At 37.7% G+C, this 23,655-nt stretch overlaps 1 protein-coding gene across 3 annotated transcripts in view; it reads right to left on the minus strand.

Annotated features, from left to right (window-relative positions):
- The window catches only part of PEAK1 (pseudopodium enriched atypical kinase 1), a 299,273-nt gene that overhangs the window by 217,259 nt on the left and 58,359 nt on the right, over nt 1–23,655 (minus strand). For 2 of the 3 annotated variants that reach the window (XM_079911999.1, XM_079912001.1), the window contains exons 3-4: nt 18,183–18,275; nt 14,525–14,645 (exon numbers count right to left, since the gene is read on the minus strand). The exons of the other annotated variant lie outside the window; for it this stretch is intronic. The gene's annotated coding sequence lies outside the window, so the exon portion shown is untranslated. The remainder of the gene's footprint in view (nt 1–14,524; nt 14,646–18,182; nt 18,276–23,655) is intronic. 3 annotated transcript variants of the gene reach the window in all.

The raw sequence follows: 23,655 nt of genomic DNA on the forward strand, positions 1-23,655 counted from the left end.
TATTCATAGACAAATAATTTGGGAGCTTACAAATCATGCCCATAAAAGCAACTCCTCAGGCCAGTTAGGTGGCCACATTGCTTACATGGAAAATGGTCTGTGAGCCCTCATGCACAGCTCAAAGGAGTATAAACTGTCTAGTCTTTCTACAGAGCAATCTGGTAATACTTAGCAAACTTAATAATGGAAACCCAAAAACCCACCAATCCCACCCTTCAGTATATATCTCCATAAAATAAAACAAAGATTATTACTGTAGCATTGTTTATGGAACATAAACATCAGTAGGGGAGTATAAGTAAGATGGATACGTAGCATGCATGGATAAGAGTATGAACATAGAATACAACAGTCAGAAGTAAGGAACCAGAATTACATACAGCCACAGGATAAATCATTTAAATGCAGGGCTGAATTTTTTTTAAAAGAATAAAGTAAGATGTACAGTCAATGCCATTTATGAAAATTACAAACTATACACAGAAAACACTATGTATTTTCCAAAGATATAGAAAGATCTAAAGACGTATATTAGGGATTTCCCTGGTGGCGCAGTGGATAAGCCTCTACACTCCCAATGCAGGGGGCCTGGGTTTGATCCCTGGTCAGGGAACTAGATCCCACATGCATGCCACAACTAAGAGTTCACATGCCACAACTAAGGAGGCTGCATGCCACAACTAAGGAGCTGGCAAGCCGCAATTAAGACCCAGAGCAACCAAATAAACAAATAAATATTTTAAAAAATAAAATAGGGCTTCCCTGGTGGCGCAGTGGTTGAGAGTCCACCTGCTGATGCAGGGGACACGGGTTCGTGTCCCGGTCCAGGAGGATCCCACATGCCACAGAGTGGCTGGGCCCGTGAGCCATGGCCGCTGAGCCTGTGTGTCCGGAGCCTGCACGTCCGGAGCCTGTGCTCCACAATGGGAGAGGCCACAACAGTGAGAGGCCTGCATACCGCAAAAAAATAAATAAATAAAATAAAATAAAATAAAGATATATACTAACTAGATTAGAGTGGGTGCTTATGGGAGGAAGCAAAATGAGTAGAAACAGGGAAATGAGTGGGATAAAAATAACAACAAAATAACCAATCAAGACATGGGTCTAGCCCTTGGGATGCCAAAAGTGAGAAGCATGACTCTTCTCCTAAAGTTTGGGAAATAGGTAGGGGAGAAAAGGAAATCCAAATAAACTCACCTGGGACAATATATTCGTAAGAGCTCTACTTAAACAAAAAACTGTTCTAAGTATGCTAAGACAAAATTAATATAATTTATTTTTAAAGGAGCCAGGAATATTTTACATATTTGAGAGAAAAATTCAGTAAATATTGATTTTTTTAAATCAAGAAAGTATGATCATTAAGATTATAATCCATAATCTAAAGCAACCATATGACCAAACTGACCAAACGGAGAATTTGATGATTTGTCTGCAATTAATAGGTCTATAACATCCTGAGATTAATCTGAGTACAACACCTGCCATATAAAGACCCTGAAGATAAAATCCCAAACAGGCGATACACTATGACCTGGCACAGAGAATCTACACAAACTCAATTTTTAATTTACACACTTGTCATAGAAATCATGTTACAAAATGTTTATACCACGGACCAATTCCTGTGAATGAAATAACATCTAAAACCATGGCATCATGTAGAAAATGAACTTCAGAAAATTAAGTAGGAAGAAAGTCACTGTTCAGTACCCCTTTATTAGTATAGCACTGATACAAACACAGTCTTAAACAGAAAGGGTGGGGAGAAAAAATCTGGAACACATTTCATCCTTGAAATGGACAAAGAGGAAGAAACTATTTTAGCATTTCACACAACACAGCTGAGCAGGAAGAGCAAGAACTTAAAAAATCACTTCCCTTGGCATATTGGTCTATTCTCATTAAATTACAACTGAATCTGCCAGTGATGCTTTACAATATAATAGGTTCTTCAGGATGTCGTTAGCAAAATAATCTGAATTGGATGTGCCATTACACAGCTTTCTGAAATCTATAATAAATGATCTGGGGGAAGAGGGAGGTCATTATTTTTCAAGTGTACAAAACAGTAGAAATTTCAAGCTTTTTTTGCTACTGAACCCAAACTATACACCAAAGGATGTAAAATGAGCAACAATAATCAAATCAACAAATGCACAATTAATACAACAGACAAAGGGAGTAGCCTTCTCTAAAGACTGCAATCCTGTGTGATGCAGATTTAATTTAGGTCACAGAAAATTCTACATAGACCTGACAGCTTCTGCTTTGACTGGATGAAACTTGCTGCATACATCAGCATAAACAGTTAGCTTCAACCCTACCTACTACACCAAGCAAAATCAAGTAACCTTCCTAAAGCTGAGAGAGGAAGCTACAGCTTTACCTCCACCTTGAATTGTAGGGATCTTCTGATTTATCCTAGAAATGGTGCTCTCTTTCAGAAACTGATGATTATAGTAAAGAAAACCCACAGCTTAAAAAGAGCCCCCAGAAAGAAATCTATAAAAGGTAGGCTCTCCAACTAGAAGCATGCTTTAAATAATTAAGTCTTTCTGGCTTCTGTTGAGTATCCTTAACAGGGTAGCTGTGGAACACCATATCACTGATCTAATGTCACTTGTGTTTGCATTCTAAAAACCTCCCACACACACACCAAAAAAAAAAAAAAAAAAATTCGTAAAACAAAAAATAGCTTTTTAGAATCACTTCAGTACACCTCTAAAAACCACATCCTATAATAAAGTTTAAATACAATGTTTGAGGGTTGAAAAATTTAATCCACAGGTCAGAACTAGTCTGTCTATACTAATATAGGAAACCAAGATAAAATACAACTGCTAATAAATTAATTATTTAACATTAAATTGCTCACTAATTAAAGAAACATTCTTTCCTACGGTAAAAAAAAAAAAAAAAAAAATCCCCTAAATCGCAAAAACAATGCAGAGTTTGAAATAAGTTGCTGAAATAGGTGTAACATACACAATGTTGGGTTTTTAAAAAATATTTATTTACTTATTTGGTTGCACCAGGTCTTACTTGTGGCAGGCGGGCTCCTTAGTTGTGGCTCCAGGGCTCCTTAGTTGTGGCATGCAAACTCCTAGTTGCAGCACGCATGTGGGATCTAGTTCCCTCAACAGGGATCGAACCCAGGCCCACTGCGTTGGAAGCGTGGAGTCTTATTCACTGCACCACCAGGGAAATCTCCATAATGTTGTTAATGTGAAATTTTGAAACTTATAAAAGCACCATATAATATGATACACAAATATTTAGTAAACTATAAAAACATGCATAGGTTTGAAAAACAGCAAATTCATAAAACTGATTACTTCTGAGACAGGGAGAGGGATGAGACTGGGAGGGATGCACAGGGGTCTCAACTACCTTGATTTTATAATCTGTGTATTTATAAGATAAACTGGTAATATATTTTTGGTAGGCACTTTATATATTGGTCAATATGTTAGTCTTAATATGGATCTGCATGCTTCAAATATCTTATAATTTTTAAAAAATGAAAACAAAACACACAAAATTAACTCAAAATAGATCACAAAGCTAAATGTAAAACACAAAACTAAAATTCTGGAAAATAACAGGAAAAAAATCTAAGTGACCTTGGGTTTGATGATGACTTTTTTTTTTTTAAAGATTTTTTGATGTGGACCATTTTTAAAGTCTTTATGCAATTTGTTACAATATTGCTTCTGCTTTATGTTTTGGTTTTTTGGCCGTGAGGCATGTGGGATCTTGTGGGATCTCACCTCCCTGACCAGGGATTAAACTTGCATCCCCTGCACTGGAAGGCGAAGTCCTAAGCACTGGACCACAAGGGAAGTCCCTAATGATGACTTTTTAGATACTACACCAAAAGCATGATCCAAGTAATAAAGAAACCTATAAGTTGGACTTCATTAAAATTAAAAACTTCTGTTCTGTGAAAGACATAGTTAATGAAAAGACAAGTCACGCACTGGGAGAAATATTAGCAAAAGTAAATCTGATAAAGGAGTGTTACCCAAAATATACAAAGAACTCAAACTCAACAATAAGAAAACAAAAACATGATTAAAAGTAGATGGTGGGGGGGCTTCCCTGGTGGCACAGTGGTTGGGAATCTGCCTGCCAATGCAGGGAACACAGGTTCGAGCCCTGGTCTGGGAAGATCCCACATGCCACGGAGCAACTAGGCCCGTGAGCCACAACTACTGAGCCTGCGCATCTGGAGCCCGTGCTGTGCAACACAAGAGGCCGCGATAGTGAGAGGCCCACGCGCTGCGATGAAGAGTGGCCCCCGCTTGCCGCAACTAGAGAAAGACCTCGCACAGAAATGAAGACCCAACACAGCCAAAAATAAATAAATAAAGAGTGAAGTAAGTCAGAAAAAGAAAGACAAATACCGTATGCTAACACATATATATGGAATCTAAGAAAAAAAAAATGTCATGAAGAACCTAGGGGTAAGATAGGAATAAAGACACAGACCTACTAGAGAATGGACTTGAAGATATGGGGAGGGGGAACGGTAAGCTGTGACAAAGTGATAGAGTGGCATGGACACATATACACTACCAAACGTAAAATAGATAGCTAGTGGAAAGCAGCCTCATAGCACAGGGAGATCAGCTCCATGCTTTGTGACCACCTAGAGGGGTGGGATAGGCAGGGTGGGAGGAAGGGAGACGCAAGAGGGAAGAGATATGGGAACATATGTATATGTATAACTGATTCACTTTGTTATAAAGCAGAAACTAACACACCATTGTAAAGCAATTATACTCCAATAAAGATGTTTAAAAAAATAAAAAATAAATAGATGAGCATTTAAAAAAAAAGTAGATGGGGGACTTCCCTGGTGGTGCAATGGATAAGAATCCGCCTGCCAATGCAGAGGACATGGGTTCGAGCCCTGGAAGATCCCACATGCCACGGAGCAACTGAGCCCATGTGCCACAACTACTGAGCCTGTACTCTAGAGCCCGTGAGCTGCAACTACTGAGCCTGCGAGCCACAACTACTGAGCCTGCGCACCACAACTACTGAAGCCCATGTGCTGCAACTACTGAAGCCTGCATGCCTAGAACCTGCACTCCGCAACAAGAGAAGATACCTCAATGAGAAGCCTGCACACCGCAATGAAGAGCAGCCCCTGCTTGCCACAACTAGAGAAAGCCTGCAGGCAGTAACGAGAACCCAACAAAGCCAAAAAAAAAAAAAAAAAAGGAGATGGGACTTCCCTGGTGGTCCAGTGGTTAAGACTCTGTGCTCCCAATGGAGGGGGCAAGGGTTTAATCTCTGGTCAGGGAACTAAGATCCTGCATGCTACGTGGCACAACAAAAAAATAAATAAATAAATAAAAAGTAAACAAAAGACCTAAAGACACCTAACCAAAAAAGATATACATGTGAAAAAATAAACACATGTAAAGATGCTCAACATCATAGGCCATTAGGGAATTGCAAATTAAAACAATGAGATACTACACCATACACCTATTAGAATGGCTAAAATTCAAAACACTGACAACACCAAATGCTGACAAGGATGTGGAGCAACAGGAACTCTCATTCATTGCTGGTAAGTATGCAAAATGGTACAATCACTTTGGAAAACAGTTTGGCAATTTCTTACAAAGCTAAACTGAGTCTTATTATATGATCTAGCAATTGCAGTCTGATTTGAGAACCAATGTCCACAAAAAAATCTGCACATGAATGTTTATAGCAGCTTTATTCATAATTGCAAAAACCTGGAAGAAATCAAGATATCCTTCAATTGGTAAATGGATAAACTATGGTAAATGCACACAATGAAGTATTATTCAGCAATGAAAATAAACGAGTTATCAAGTCACAAAAAGACATGGAGGAACCTTAAGGTTCCTAAAGGTATATTGCTTATATACCTAAAGGTATATTGCTATGTGAAAGAAGCCAGTGTGAAAAGACTATATTATATGATTTTAACTATATGACAGTCTGAAAAAGGCAAAACTATAGAAACAGTAAAACGATGAGTGGCTGTATCAGCAGTCTGGGGGCAAGAGAGGGAGGGATGAACAGGTAGAACACAGAGGATTTACTGGGCAGTAAAACTATTCTGTACGATACTATAATGGTAGACCCAGGACATTATGAATTTGTCAAAACCCATGAAGGTGTACAACATAAAGAGTGAACCCTAATGCAAACTTTGGGCTTTAGTTCATATAATATATCAATATTGGTTCATTAATGATAACAAATGTACCACTATTCTGCTTCAACCTTAAATGAGTGTACTGCAATTCAGTTTTAGCACTAACCACTCAGAGTTAGTCTAGAACCCACAAACCAAAGGGCATTATCCCAAACAAGACTGCACTTACTTTAGATGCCAGCCACACTTCAGGGATCTCCAGGCCACCTGCATTTCTAATTAACTGGCCACAAATTCAGAGATTTCTATGATCACTTCAGTTTGATAACTTGCTAGGACAACTCCCATAACTCAGAAAAGCATTATACTTATGATTATAGTTTTATTATAAAGGATACACATATTGCAAGGTCTGAGATGGTCCTGAATGAAGGGCTTCCATGCCCTCTCCCCATGAGTGAGGGTGCATCATCCTCCCAACACATCAATACCTTAACCAATCAAAAAACGCCACTGAGCTTTGGTGTCCAGAGTTTTTATTAGGGTTTCATTACATAGGCATAATTGACTAAATCACTGGCCACATGATTAAACTCAATCTCCAAACCTTCTCTACCTCCCCAGAAGTCAGACTGGCCCAAAGTCCCAACCCTCTAATCATGTGGTTGGTGTTTCTGGTGACCAGGCCCCATCCTGAAGTTACCTAGAGGAACACCATGAATTGCCATATTAGCATAACAAAAGCACATCTCATTCATCCAAAAACTAAGTTAATATCCTCACTGTGCAAGAATCTTCTCTTAATTTTTTGACAAAATATTAAAGCACAGTTTAATGACACAAACTCTTTTAGCTTCCTAAGAGGCCAGTGATACAAAAGGGATGAAAGGAAGGGAGTACTGACTAGAAGGCAACTTTCAAGGGGAGCACATTTCACAACTAGCTCAGATTGGAAATCACATCAAATAAAAGTTATCAAAAAGAATCAAAAGAGGGCTTCCCTGGTGGCACAGTGGTTAAGAATCCACCTGCCGGGCTTCCCTGGTGGCGCAGCGGTTGAGAGTCCGCCTGCCAATGCAGGGGACGCGGGTTCGTGCCCCGGTCCGGGAGGATCCCGCATGCCGTGGAGCGGCTGGGTCCGTGAGCCAGGGCCGCTGGGCCTGCGCGTCCGGAGCCTGTGCTCCGCAGCGGGAGAGGCCACAGCGGTGAGAGGCCCGCGTACCGCAAAAAAAAAAAAAAAAAAAAAGAATCCACCTGCCAATGCAGTGGACATGGGTTCGAGCCCTGGTCCGGGAAGATCCCACATGCCACAGAGCAACTAAGCCCGTGCACCACAACTACTGAGCCTGTGCTCTAGAGCTGGCGTGCCACAACTACTGAGCCCGCATGCCACAACTAATGAAGCCCACATGCCCAGAGCCCGTGCTCCACAACAACAGAAGCCACCACAATGAGAAGCCCGTACACCGCAATGAAGAGTAGCTCCCGCTCACAGCAACCAGAGAAAGCCCGCGCACAGCAATGAAGACCCAACACAGCCAAAAATAAATAAATAAATTTATTTTTAAAAAAAAAAAGAATCAAGAGAAACCAATGCCATGTTTGCTAACATTGAGGCATATGTCAATATAAAACCCAGAACTGGCATACTGTTAATATAAAACCCATTTAAATCCATTTTTAAATGCATACATTGGTTATAGCACATAACAATGGTTATGATCTATCATGATCAAATGGAATCCATACTGAATGAATTAACAGTAGGGGAATAAAATGGAATGTAAATCAAGTTGCATTCTTTCCAAAACCTGCCCCTTTCCATAGAGTTAAGTGAAGGAGCAAGGACTCAAAAACTGTCACAAACCAAAGCGTTGAGGGTCAAAAATTATATTTTATAGAACTGTCATTTTCCTCACCAACACCAATAAATAAGTTATTAAATCTACCCTTTTGGCAAAATAAAGTCATTTCAATAGAACTAAAAGTTCTACAGTTTCAATGTCAACTCTTCTAAAAATAAACGTTGCTGCCGTGCCTCATAATTCAAATTGCAGCAGCAGATCATTATTCTGTTTTATTCTTTTGACACATTTTAACTCATTTTATAAACCAAGAATTTGTTTCTGTTCTATAATCCTCGAAAAAAATGGTTATGGGAAGGCAATTTCATTTTGCTAGGTTGACAGTGACAGTCCCTTGGGGGAGAGACCAACTCAAGCAGGACTGAAGCAGCTGTTAGGAGCCAATTTTCCTACCTGTTAATTGCTTTTGTGACTAGGCTGCACCAGCTCAGACATCCACCTGGCAAGCAGTAGATAAATCGAAACAGTCATATCTCAGGAGTTTGAAAATTAGAAGGCTTTCCCCTTTCCTCTGAAAGAATTTAACTAGGGAACAGAACAGCAAAGGAAGAGAAAAACGTCAAAAGTACATAAACATTTATTGCAAAAACACTCATTGTACCTTCCTGATTACCAGAAAATAAAGAAATAAAGAAAAGAAAAAGCTTTAAAAAAAAGAATTTTATAAGTAGCCAATAGAAAAAGCATTCTTTTCGTCATTCAACAAATATTAACTGGAATGCCTACTATGGCAGACATTGTTCTAAGTGCTGGGGATACAGCATTAAACAAAACAGAATGTCTATGTCCCCAACAGAGGAGATAAACAAGAAATAAATAACTATCAGTTAGTCATTAGGTGTTAAGAAGAAAATAAAATATGGCCATTTGATAGTGTTGGAGAAGCACTAATTTATAGTGAGTTGTCAAGGAAAACCTCTTTGAAGAAGGAACATTTAAAGCTGAGACTTAAAAATGACAAGAAGGATACAGCCAAGCAACAGTCTGGGAGAAAACGATTCCCACAGAGCTACAAGTAGTAGAAGTCCCTGAAGCTAGAATGACTTTACAGAACAGAAAAGAAGGTCTATGTGGCTGGAGTTTCATGAATAGGGTTAAGAATGACAGCAGATAAGGTCTCCTTCAAAATGCCACAGCCATTTCGAAGTCATCAGTTGGGAAGATAAAAATAAAACTGTGACCAATGAGCTATTCATGGGAACTCGCTTTTGGACTAGTAATGACCACCAGGGAACTGTCAATAGAAAAAAAGAGAAACATGAGTTAAGGAATGTCCCAAGGGCAGAGGTTTCTGAATCAGAAAGGATCAGCATCACAGTCTTAGCAGAACCAGTGTTTCAGTCACTCTAAGAGCAATAATGTTCTAAGTAAGATCAATATCTAAGGCTGGCATGTTAAAACACAGAAATCATAAATGAACTCTAGACGGAAATGAATGTTTCTGGACATGCTTGTCCTAATCCCTGCCAGATCTACTTATTCCAGATAGTCCAGAGATAGATCTCTTTTTAAAATTTAAATATAAACAATGGATACCATAAAATAATACCTGCCTAGAACAGAAATTTTTGAAAAGTTTGCCATGGGTAATGCTTTTCCTAGAATCACAAATTAGGATTTAAAAAAAAAAAAAAATTAGTAAGTACTGGTAAGCACAAAATAAGTCTTTGAGTTTAAAAGCATCTATAACATTAAACAATGCTATATTTTAAAAATAAAACACATCTATTAAAATAGAACTCATCTTATTTGAAGGACAAACTATATTTTCCAGCACTGAAAGATTCACGGATATACAGCACTGCTGCATAATGCCAACAAGATTTTTTGTAATGGTCTATAATGTAAAAATTCCCGAACCATGCTTACTGCTATTGAATAGACACATTTCTCTACAAAAGCATTTTGGTAAGGCTCTATTCATTTTGGGACAAAAGAATAGAAAAATAATGGAGATCAAAAGCTTGCTTTAGATGAGGTATGTGGCAATGTGTCTTCAAGCCACATGCTATTTTAAAAAAAAGAACACTGGCATCTAGAATCCTACCTCTAACACTAAATTGAACCTCAGTTTTCCTCATCAGTAGAATGAGGATAATACCAACTCCTTTCACAAGATTGAGAGGAAGATTAAATGAAACGTAATAGGTGAAGATTAATGGAATCCAGTCTTACACGGTAATCACAATATCCATTAAAGGAATAGGGGCAAACACATGTTAAAAAAAGAGAGAGAAAAAATAATAAATTATAGGTTATAAGCAATAAATACAATGTAAATAGTACTCCCCCCGTTGAATATACTACAGGCCAAACTCCTCTGTTTTACCTATGAAGAAATAAAAGCTCAGAGAGGTTAAGTGACCAGCCCAAAGTTAAAAAGCAGGCAGAAAAGGGGCTAAAATCTTGCTTAACTACTAAATGTGGCATACATTTTATAGAGGACTTTCACATACAAGATCCAGTTGATCTTCACTATGAGGTAGTTAATTTGACTCATGAGAAAACCCAAGGCACCAAAGTTAGCTAGCCAGTTAGTGATGGAACCATGAGTAAAACCTGGGACACTGAATACTGCTTCTCTTAAGACAGAGACTGAAAGCCTTTCTTACTCATAACTTGACTAATACAAAAAACTATGCCTTAGCAAGCAATCACATTCTTGTACTCAATTAATAATTATGTTAAAGTCATACTACAAAGACATAGATGTTTCCATTCTGTATTTAATAGAATCAATCAGCTTCTTAACATAAAAATGCTCAAATCAAAGACAAGTTTTTTGACATATTTCCCAAACTAAAACCTCAGTAGATACTGGTTTAGTGCACGGCAGCAAGAATTATTTTTATTCTGTTTGTTCATAGATTATTTAAACAGGACAGCTGGGTTAGTGAGTTGCTGAATATTTTATCATATCAAGCAGTACGTTGTTTCTATCACTGATGACCCCAATATTCACATTCTTAAAAATTACTTAATCCTTTAAATTGCCCTTTCTTTCATGTAAGATTCTGTAGTTAACCCGTAGGTCAATCAGTTCTTGTACTTAAGATGATTCACTTTCATAAAATAATTATGCTACAAATACTGCATTATTATGCAGCTGAAGGGACAGGCTGGGAAACTGATTAAAAGGACTCAAGTAGAGATGAGCCAATTGAAAAATACAGCATCTAAATAATAGTTACATTTACAGTACATTTTTCTGAATGTCATTAAAAATATATATACATCTGCTTGATATTCCAAATTCTTGCTTTAAAAGGGATCAAGCTTTGAAGGAAGATTTCTAGGTTTAACAAGAGAACATGGCACAGCAATGTAGGAGGTCAGAGCTCAGCTACCATGAAGGTTTTCAGACCGTTTGTGCAAATAAGAGCGTGTTCCCTGAGTTCCAAACAGGTCTCTGCTCAAAACCACGTTCAAAGATGTGAAAATGGAGGGCCAAATGCATAAAAGTAATTTCTGAGTTTTGCAACTAATAACTGGCAACATTATTTTTGGGTGAGTGAGAGAAAAGAACCATTACATTGACACACAAATGAGCAGCAATCACTCACACTACCTTCCTATGTAAGAGAAGAATAAATATATAACTGGGGTGGGGATCAAGCACTTGAAATAGTTATGGCCAGAGATTACCATCAAAGTAACTGCTTAGCTCAGTTCATAAGACTTCACTTGGACTCATCAAGGATTGTCATCCAAAAGGCACAGCCTGAATGTACTAAGCTTTCTGGTGAATTGAGATTGTGCATACACCTTAAGGTACGTTGCTTGCCTGTCTTCTGAGCATTTTTAAAACTATATTTGATAATAATGCAATTTTGAATCCCTTTTACCTAGTGTTAATTTTATAGTATACTTTTTAGGTAGACAAAACACTCAGTAAATGTGTTAGAGATTCAATTGATAAAACAAGGCCCAGCTTGTGAAAAAGCAACACTACAGGTAACACTTGATCCTCACAGCTTCCTCAGCCATAGCTCTAAAAAAGCCACACAATTCAGAATGATCATGCTGAAGCATCTTATGAATTAATACAGATAAATTCTGTATTAATCCATTTTGTTCTGTATTAAAATTATCTAAAATTGATCATTTGAAATTCACTGTTATGTAGCATAATCAATAATTGAAATACTCCATTCCTCAATCACCTTGGTTATGCAGGAGTTTTCTGCAAACATAGTTCTCTAGAGAAATTCACATTTAAAGTGTTCCACTAATTACAGTCTTCATTCAACACACATTTATTAAGCACTTATTGTGTACCACGCACTATCAGTACAAGAAACAGCATGCTGAATCAAATTAGCCCTTGCCTTTGGAGGCAGAGGGCATGGCTTACAGAAAGGCAAATATTACATAATGCAACAAGTGCTATAAAAAATGTGCACTAATCACTGAGCATTAAATGATTAGTAGGAGTTTGGTAAATATACTAGAGATTGCTCATGAGGAGAGGGGAGTAGGACAGACCTACAGCCTGTGCAAAGTTGTATAGGTAGAAAAGAGTACTTATTTGGCAGGGCAACAACAGAGCTCAATAATAGCAAAAGTAAGCAATGACCAGAACAGGGCACAAAGGATCTTCAAAAAGCCACGTCAGGAGTTTAGCCTTTATCTCAACGAAAATGTGAAGCACTAAAAAGTTTCAAGCAGGGATGTGATAATGATTTTGGTTTAGAGAAATCCTTCTGGCTATACAACAGAAGGAAGGAATAAACTTGGAGGCAACTAAATCTAGTAGATTTATTAAAAGACTATTAAAATCACTACTACCCTTAGATCAAGGCAACAGGATCTGGCCTTCCTGTGGCCACACCTCTCTCCATGTAATAAGCAGAGAAAAGGGCCAAGAGGAAGTGTCACTTTACTTGGTCTCACCCCAAGAGACCACTTTCCACCGACCTGGAATCCCAGAACTCCTAGCCTAAATGGCAGAGCCCATTTCCAGGAAAGGTCCTCATGCAGGTATGTGCAACCCCAGGCCTGAAAGGTAGCCAAAGGGCAGTTGCTGAGGGAAGATAGGGGCTGTGGAGAAAGCTTAGACATTTTACCACAATTTTAAATATATATATGTATGTATATATATAATATTTGTAATATTGTATATATTATAAATAAACATTTAAGAAATATTTTATTGCGGTAAAATATATTTTATAATATATAAGTTTATATATACATAAGTATATATAATATATACAATATTACAATATTGCATATATTATATGCAATATTGAAAATTAGCAATTTCATACCATACTCATGTATAAATGAATATTTGTGCCTAGAAACCTAACTTTTTTAATGATATATAGTCCTGATCTGAAATTTTTAATTTTTTAACTTTTTGAGAATTTCTGAAGAATTCTCTGACAGAAAATATTTCCCCTATAAAACAGACATACTAAAGTCAGGATCAACATACTAGAAAGTCAAAGCAATTTGAAGACAGATAAGCCAACCAGGTGTTGATAACAGGCTGGTGAAACAAAAAAGAAAAATCATTTAGTGAAGGATCAATGTGTGGCTAAAGGCAGATATTTGTTATACACAAATGAGCTACTGTATTGCACAGCTCTTCTCATGAGTGTACAGAGATGCATTACCCTCACATTAAATAAAGACTCAGTGAGCAAAACACTGTGGCAAGCATCTGTTGGCTAATGACAAAGAAAACCATAGACCCTTTGAAGCCAATTTCCATCCAGCTGTAAGCATGGAAGCAGCAAACACACATACTGCTTTTCAATATCAATCCCAAATAACCATGAAAAAGAAGCTCCTTGGCTTTCAAAGGCATTACAAGTATTAATTACATATGCTAAACAATACACTTAGAAAAAGTTAACTCTAAATAAGCAGATATCAAAATATATAACTGCATTTTATTCTCATTCCACCTTTCTTTGTCTCCATATCCATAGAACGGAGAACTGGCCTACAGAAGGCACTAAACAAAACTGTAAACTAGGCAAAGTTTGTCTTCTGCATCCAATCACTTACATTATCAGTTACTTTTTTCTGTCTTTATTTCACTACCTTTTCCTGCCTTCCCTAATCCCAAAATTCTTTTATTTTCCAGGACCTCTGCTGTAACGTTCTCTGAGGCCCGCCTTGGCCTCCCTCGCTCCTGTGTTGAATTTATTTATCTATATTTTTCTCAATGCATGTGACCTGATAAAAGAACAGCACCTGCAAACATCCATAACTCCCTTCCTTTTGCCTCTCCTTCCATCCAGGACTAATGCTTTCACCTAAGCTCAAGACCACACTCTCTCTTGCCTTCTCAGAAACCTTTGAAATACCCTTTATCTTACCAATGTATTCAACTTTCTCTCTTCACTAGTATCTTTCCTTCATTACATAAACACATTTAAGTCTCTACCTAAAAAAACAACAAAACCTAAAAAAAAAAAAACAAAAAAAACAAACAAAAAAAACCAACAAAACCTTTAGCTTAAAAGGCAAATAAATCCTACTATATAGAACTTACCCTATGGTGTCCTCCCTTTCGTCTCTGCCCTCATGCAAATTCCCTCTCCAGTCCACAGCAATACGACTTCTGCTAACACCATTATATTAATCCAAGAGTTCTTAACCTAGGGCAGTAGGGTCTGTGGATAGAATTCAGAAGATCCATGAACTTAGATGGCAAAATAAATTATTTCTTTATTTTCTCCAAACCTCTAAAATTACTAATATATATACTGTACTTACAAATTTACTAAATTACTATTGGCCTGCCACTATATCTTGTTGTGTAGTATGTTAATTAAGCACATATTACTTTATCACAATTTGTTTGGTAATGATATTTTAGTATAATTGCTTTCCTTTGTAATCCTATGTATTTTATTTCATCCATCTGGGGCAAACTGTATTTTCCGAATATGCTGCAAAAATATCTCCCATTCCACATGCTCTTCTATGATGTCAATTTGCCACTTCCCCATAAACAGGTAGAGCCTAATTCCCTTCTCCTTAAATCCAGAGTGGCACTTAACTTGCTAGCAACCAAGAGAGTGTGGTGGAAGTGACACTGAGTGACTTCTAATGCTGGTTAAGGAAAAGTCATGCAGGTTCTGGGACTAGGTTTGGGGTGATTTGTTAAACAGCGATTAACCAGCGATTACCAGAACAAAATTCAGTACCTGGAACTAGAGTACTAACATAACAAAAACATGTGATACTGGCTTTGGGATTGGGTGGTAGACACAAGGTGGAAGGGCCCTAAGAATCTCATTAGCAAAAGCTTGATGAGCCTTGGGAAGGTTACTGGAAAAGCCTTAAAGGAGTGAGTAAAATGCTCTCAGAAGCTGGAGGAAAGAAGACCCTTGTTAAAAAGCGGCAGAAAATTTAGTAAAACTGTTGCCTGTGCTAAGTTAAAAAGCAGAAAATGTTGATAATGAACTGTTACTTCTAGCTAAGGTAATTCCCAAGCAGAAGGTCCAAAGTGTCAACTGATTTCTTTTATATGTATAGTATTGTAGAAGGTACAGATAGAGAGATGAGTTAAAGTATTCTGTTTTCAAGCAAAATTTAAGGAAATATAAAGGAACCAGCAATTGCTGGGTTCAAAAGTAAAACTATTTTCATCTACAATCTCTCGCAGCAGAGAATGCTCAAAGTAAGAAAAGGTCTGAAGACAAAGATCAAATAGAGGGTGCTGAAAGGAAAATCTGGTCTCCAGGAAGAGAGGAAGCCAACGGTGTTACTGAAAAATCCTTTATTAACACCCGGTTTCTCCTTGATCTCCTTCCCAGTGCCTTTTTCTGTACTTGTCCACTAAAACTAGATGTGCTCAAGGCTTTTGTACTCAAATCCTGAGCAATTTCTTCTTCAACCACTCCTGAAAATCTATTAACCCAAAAATCTCTCCCTCAAGCCCCCACCTCTCTCCAAGAATTATACACAGATTTGCACATCTCCACTTGAATATCTCAGAGAAATCTCAAACTAAATTATTTCAAAACCCTATCCATCCCTACTCCACAAGTTATTTCTACACATGAACATGCATTGGGAATAAATAGCACTACCATCCATTTAATTGCACAATGTAGGAGTCATCCCTGATTTCTTCCTCTCCTTCTCCCTGCCCCCATCCTCCCCCAACCAACAGTTAATAATATCAGTCATCAAGTTCTATAGATTCTACCTGCTAAACCTCTCTGGAGTCTACCCCCTCTTCAGTTACATTCTGTCTGGACTACCTTCCAAGCAGTCTCTCTGTTCCAATATATATTTCATACTATTCTCAAAATCACCTTCTTAAAACAAAATATTAAACATGTTAACCACCTGCTTAAGACCCTTCAGAGATCCCTATCAAACCCTTTTGACAGGGCTTCCCTGGTGGCGCAGTGGTGGAGGTCCGCCTGCCGATGCAGGCCACACGGGTTCATGCCCCAGTCCGGGAAGATCCCACATGCCGCGGAGCAGCTAGGCACGTGAGCCATGGCCGCTGAGCCTGCACGTCCAGAGTCTGTGCTCCGCAACGGCAGAGGCCACAATAGTGAGAGGCCCGCGTACCACCAAAAAAAAATAACCTTTTGACATAGCTTACAAGTAAATACTTTTCAATCCAGCCCTCCCCTACAAACTACCCCACATACCATTTATTCTAACTACGCCAAAATAAGGACCCAACATGATTATGAGTACATACTTTTCCCCCTAGGAAGCAACTCCTGTTATGAATCCTAAGTACTTTGCTATGTATTTACTGCTTCAACAATTATAGAGCACCTACTCTGTGGCAAATCTGGCAGGACCTATGCCAGAGCTAGGAATACAAAAATAAATGAGAAACAGGTCCTGGCCTCTCCCCTGGAAGCGCACAGAAAGAAGGAAAATAAGTACAACACATGGATTTATAATGGAAGATAGCATGATGTGGTGGATTGACTATTTGAGGGGGGCAGAGAGGTAGAGCAGAGAGTAAGAAAAACAACAGGATAAATATAGTACTTTCTCCTGGAGCACCAAGTCTCTTTGATGTAGAAACTTAAAACATTTTAATATTAATATACTCATTATAAGCAGAATACAAATTACATGAAAGATGCAATAAAATACTTTAAAATTCATGGGCCATTTTGGGTAAGAATGACTATCCAGAGTTAGAATTTAAAGTAATATGACTAAGCAGAAAGACAGCCACGTTAAGTCAGAGACCCTCTTAGAACTGAGCAACTCACACCACCTAAAGGCTGGCTTTCTGGCTCCAAAAAGCCAACACTGGCTGGGTGAAAATTCAGTGAAATACCACTGGATGGTCAAAAAGATTCTGTAGGACTCTTTGTTACAGCCAGCCTACACCTCTACACAGCCTCTATAGAGGGCTTCAGACATGGCAAGAAGGCTTACAGGTGACTGAGGAATCTTCAACTTACTCACTTGGCTCGGTCAGATTAAAGTTACCTGTAATTATACAAAGGAAGTCTAAGAAGACCAGGAAAAATTATACACTGGCTCCAACTCCTACAGAGATGATGAGTTAGCAAAACTGCTGATGCCCTTTCAGAAGATCAGCCCTTGGGGAAGTTACACAGGAAAAATGGAGAGACCTATGAGAAACACCTGCGGTGACAAAGACCCATTTTGAACTGGTATGTGTGGAATGGTGGCTTTGGCCTGAGGCAAGAGGCAGCCCACCAAAGCCATGGGATAACAAAACAGAAAAAGAACTACTGAAGTTCTGTTTTTGCTTTTCTCGTGTCCCAGCAACTATGTGCACACGACGTGGTCCCATATATGGGACAACCTCTGGTCTCTGGTCCTCAGGAAAATAGGAGCTGAGAAAAACAGCTGGATACACACTAACCTCCCTTGGCTGCTTCTTCACATCACCCCTCTGCTCCTACACAAACCTCTTCCTCAAGAGAAACAGTAAAGAAGTGACCTGAGATTATATTGTATGGGGTTAGGAGTGACTGACTGACTCAAGCTCTCTGAGGCCTGGGGCTCTCTAACTCCTACCCTGATATCACTGAGACATAAACCTGATCCTCCCCACAGAAGCACTGTCTGATAGAGTAAAATATCAAGTACCAAAGAGTAAGTGTAAAACAAGATGTTTTAGTCTTTTCGAGCTACCATTACAAAATACCATAGACAAGATAGCTTAAACAACAGAAATACTTCCTCACAGTTCTGGAGGCTGGAGGTCTGCAATTAGGGTGCCAGCACGGTCAGGTTCTGGTGAGAGCTCCCTTTCTGGCTTGCAGATGGCCACCTTCTGGCTGTGTCCACATAGAAGACAGAAAGGAACAGCAAGCTCTCTGGTTATCTATTCTTATAAAAGCACTAACCTCACTGAACCAGGGCCCCACCTTCATGACCTCATCTAACCCTAATTATCTCCCAAAGGCCCCACCTCCAAATACCACACATTGGACGTTAGAGCTTCAACATACGAATTTGGGGTAGGGGGAATGACATACAGTCAGTCCATAACATCTATTTATTTTTAAAAAGGTGAAATTTGATCCTAACATTGTACCATACGAAAAATCAACACCAGATGGATCAAAGACTTAAACATCGAAAACAACTTTAAAAAACTTAGTGGAAAAGATGACTATCTTTTGACCACAGGGTAAGGAAAATTTTCTTAAATAAGAAAAATTTGACTATACTAAGAACCACTGTTCATCAAAAAATACCTTCAAGAAAGTAAAAATACAAGTTATAAACTAGCAAAAAGTGTTCACAATACACACAACTTGTAATGCACTATTATCAATAACATATAAAGGAGTAACACACACATACACACACAATCAGAACATGGCCAGAAAAATGGGCAAGAGACAATGAAGAGGCATTTCACAGCAGAATGCAACATATAACCAACACATGTACGAAAAACTGTTCATCACTGGGGATCACAGATTTTCAAAGCAAGACCCTGTGTCACGAAAAACCATGGAAAGCTTTGTAATGGACCAAAAAACAAAGAAACAAACAAATAAAAATCAGTCAATCTTCTCTCAAGTTCACACATACATCACCTCCATCTTTCATTGCCTTTGAGCAATTTTTCAATTTGATGAAATGTAGAAAATTGATAATGTGAATTATTCTTGTGTACAACAGAGCAAATTACTTGTGTCCAGTGGATTACAATTGGTAATTGCACAGGAGATATACGAATTTTTGCATTTATTTGAAAATTTTATTTCAGCATCCCTTTACTACACATAAATGAGTAGCTCTTCAAATTTCCCTTTGAACTGATTTTAACATCTTACCAGTTTCCTCAATAGTGAGTTAAATAAAATACTTGACAAGTGACAATTTTATATCTGTATGAGAGTCACAATTATATCTTTTTAAAAATCCTTTATGACCACAATTAAAATTCAACATCATCCACTATGATTTAAAAAAAAACAAAAAACCTTACAGCAAACGAGGAATAGAAAGGGTTACTCAACCCAAGGATAACATCTTCATGGTGAAAGACTGAAAACTTTCTCCCCCAAATCAGGAACAATCCAAGGATGTCTGCTCTCACCACTTGCATTCAAAATTGTACTAGAGGTTCTAGTTAGTAAATAAGGCAAGGGAAAAATGATAGGATGATAGAAAGAATTTAAAAAATAAATGATAGGAAGAAGTAAAACTGTCTTTACTTACAAACATATCAGTTACATAGTAAAGCCTAGAAAATCTTAAGAAAAAAAAAGGCTACTAAAACTTACAAAGGCCAATATACAAAATTAAATGATATACTAGTAATGAACAACTGGAAATGAAACACTTTTAAAATGCCATTACAATAGCATTAAAAAATCAAAGTAGAAGACTTGTACACTGAAAACTAAAAAAAATAATACATAGCTCTTGAGAAATTAAAGATGATCTAAATAAGTGGAGTGAGATATCATGTTCATAAAGTGTTAAGATGCCTACTCACTCCAAATTGACCTGTGGAGTAAGGACAGTGTGAAGCAAAATCTACAAACGTTTTTTCAGAAAATGAAAAGCTAATCCTAAAACCTAAGTGGTAAAGTGGATTTTAATATTTAAATGAAAATACAAGGAGCCTAGAAGAGCCAAAACAAATCTTTAAGAAAAACAAAATTAGAGAACTTACACTATCTGACTTCGAAACTTATAAAGCTACTGTAATCAAGATAGTATGGTATCAGCAAAAAGAAGAAAAATACATCAATGGAACAGAAGACAGAACCCAGACACACACATACACAGTCAACTGACTTTTTTTTTTTTTTTTTTGGCTGCATTGGATCTTTGTTGCTGCACGCACGCTTTCTCTAATTGCAGTGAGCAGGAGTCACTCTTTGTTGAGGTGTGCGGGCTTCTCACTGTGGTGGCTTATCTTGCTACGGAGCATGGGCTCTAGGCACACGGGCTTCAGTAGTTGTGGCACACTGGCTCAGTAGTTGTGGCTCGTGGGCTCTAGAGCGCAGGCTCAGTAGTTGTGGTGCACAGGCTTAGTTGCTCTGCGGCATGTGGGATCTTCCCGGACCAGGGCTCGAACCCACGTCCCCTGCATTGGCAGGCGGATTCTTAACCACTGTGCCACCAGGGAAGTCCCTGTCAACTGATTTTTGACAAAGTCATCAAAGCAATTCAATGAGGAAAAGAAAGTCTTTTCAACAAATGGTACTGGGAAAACTGGTTATCCACATGCAAAAGAATGAAGTTGAACCCTCACCAGCACCATATACAAAAGTTAACTCAAAATGGATCAAATACTTAAATGTAAGACCTAAAACAAATACCTAAATGTAAGACCTTTCTCTTAGAAGAAAACATACGGCAAAAGTTTCGGAGCATTGGATTTGGCAATGATTTCTTGGATTTAACACCAAAGGCATAGATAACAAAAGACAAAACAGACAAATTGGACTTCGTGAAAATTTTTGTTTTGTGCATCCAAAGACACTATTCATGGAGTAAAAAGGCAAGCCACAGAATGGGAGAAAATATTTGCAAATCTTATATATGTTAAGGGATTAATATCGAAAATATATAGAGAACTCCTAAAACTCAACAACAACAACAAAAATAACCCTATTTAAAAATGGGCAAAGGACTTGAATAGACATTTCCCCAAGAAGATATATGAATGGCCAATAAGCACAGGAAAAGATGCTCAACATCACTAATCATTAGGGAAATGCAAATCAAAACTACATCTCACACCCACTAGTATGGCTACTATGAAAAAAATAGTAAACAAGTTTTGGCAAAATGTGGAGAAACTGGAACTCTTGTGCACTGTTCAGGGGAATTTTAAATGGTACTTCTGCTGTGGAAAGCAATATGGTGATTCCTCAAAAATGAAAACAGAATTACCAAATGATCCAGCAAATCCACTTCTGGGTATAAACCCAAAAGAACTGAAAGCAGGATCATGAAGAGATGTTGGTACACCCAAGTTCACAGGAGCATTTTTCATAATAGCTAAAACATAGAAGCAACCCAAGTATCCATCAACAGATGAATAGATAAGCAAAATACGGTATATACATATAATGGAATATTATTCAGCTTTACAAAGAAAGGGAAAATATACTACAACACAGATGAACCTTGAGGACATTATGCTAAGTGAAATAAGCCAGTCACTAAAAGACAAATACTGTATGATTCCACTTACATGAGGTACTTAGAGTAGTCAAAGTCATAAAGACAGAAAGCATTATTGTGGTTGCCTGGGACTGGGGGGAGGGGAAAATGGGGGTTTGTTTCACAAGATGAAAGGAGTTATGGGGATAGATGGTGGTGATTGCTGCACAACGTGAAAGCATTTAATACCACTGAACTGTACACTTAAATATGGTTAAAATGATAAATTTTTTGTTACGTATATTTGACCACAAATTTTTTAAAAGACATATTAAGAAAGAGAGTGAGAATGGGAGAAAAGAAGTTTGTGATGGTGAGAAAAGATGATTTTTTTTAAAAAAAAATTGATAGAAATCAGAATAGTGGTTCACTCTGGTGAGGGAAAAGAATGTCAAGGAAGGAGCCTGAGGAAACTGAAGGGGTAATAAAAATGTTCTAAATTTTTATAGGGGATTGGATTATATAGGTATATGCACATGTCAAAACTCACTGAACTGTATATTTAAGAGCTGTGCATTTTATTGTAAAGTTGAAAATTATATCTCGCTTTTAAAGTTTTTTTAAAGATCACAACTAGATACTATTTTAGATCATTCAACTAGCAAATTTTTAAAGTCTGAAAACACCAAGTACTGGAAAGACTGTAAAACAACAGGATCTCTTATACACTGATGGTATGGTAGAAGGATAAAATGGGGCAATCACTCTACAAATAAACTTTGGATTATCTTTTTAAGTTTAATATTTACTACTGATACCGTATGACCCAGCAATTCCATTCATAGTTCCATACCCAGGAGAATCTCTTGCACATGAATTATAAGAGTCATGTATAGGAATGATTCTTGGATCAGTGTTAAAAATAGCAAACACCTGAAGACAGAATTTTTTATCACTCAAACCCAGAAATAAATTGAGCGTGATAACTAAGGGTATCAGTTTCAAATATTGAAGATGTCTTTATGTTTTAAAGACAACTCAGTTTTAGTATGTATATATTATCAGTTTGTTCAAGGTGTGTGTGTACAGAACAAATCCAAAATTAAGGCACAGAATTAAGGTACTATAATGAATTTTTATTTTAAAAGGTAGAATTTATTCATTCAATATGGCTTTTATGAGAGTAAAGATTGGAACTTATCTAAATGCTAGTTACATCATCTATACTATATTCATACACAAAATATCCTGCAGCTGTAAACATGAATGAAGTAGATCTAAATATACAGAAAGATCTCCAAGTTATGAAAGGAAGTTGAAAAAGGAAGAAGTAGAACAGTACATTCTCATGGATTAAAATAAATTCCAATATAGATATTTTAAAATTTATATTTATATTTGCAAAAATAATTTGAAAGCTAATAAACTGCTAATGGAACTTTCTTCTGAAAATAAGGACAGGGGATCTAAGGTGAAAGGAAGATTTACTTTTCACTGTAAATCCTTTGGTACCATCTGTATTTCTGACCACATACCTGCTTTTTCAATTTACATGGAGGGAAGGGAGAAAGAGGCTCTCAGACTTCGATGTTTCTGGCAAGCAACCTCTCCCATGCCTCACAGCAGATATGCCAAACCTTCAACACTCCCTTCAAACTCTATATCTCACCCCTGTTGCCTCCCTCCAGGACATCGCCAACCACAACATCACCAAGCCAAGGACCTTGTTTTCCACTTCAGAGAAAAGGGGAACTGCCTATATTTCCTAATTCATTCCCATAAATTTATCTCTGGCTACATCCATGGACATATCCTTCCCTCAGAAGAAACAGGCCACTTCAGGCAAATATGTATTCCAGATGCAATCTTTCACCTCTGCAGGGGAGCCTATTCTCTGTGTCATTCCTCTCTCCACTTCCACAAGCTTGCTCGTAACTGGTCCTTTCTCCCACCAGCTCTGTACATACACATGCTCAAGTCTCTCCTATATTAAAAAATATGTTATGTTCTCCTCTATGTAGCACCCTAAACTCATTCTTCCCCTTCACAGTTAAACCTCTCACAACAGTAGTCCTTAAT

Source organism: Stenella coeruleoalba (assembly GCF_951394435.1).
Source record: "Stenella coeruleoalba genome assembly, chromosome: 2".
NCBI classification, from domain to species: Eukaryota; Metazoa; Chordata; class Mammalia; order Artiodactyla; family Delphinidae; genus Stenella; species Stenella coeruleoalba.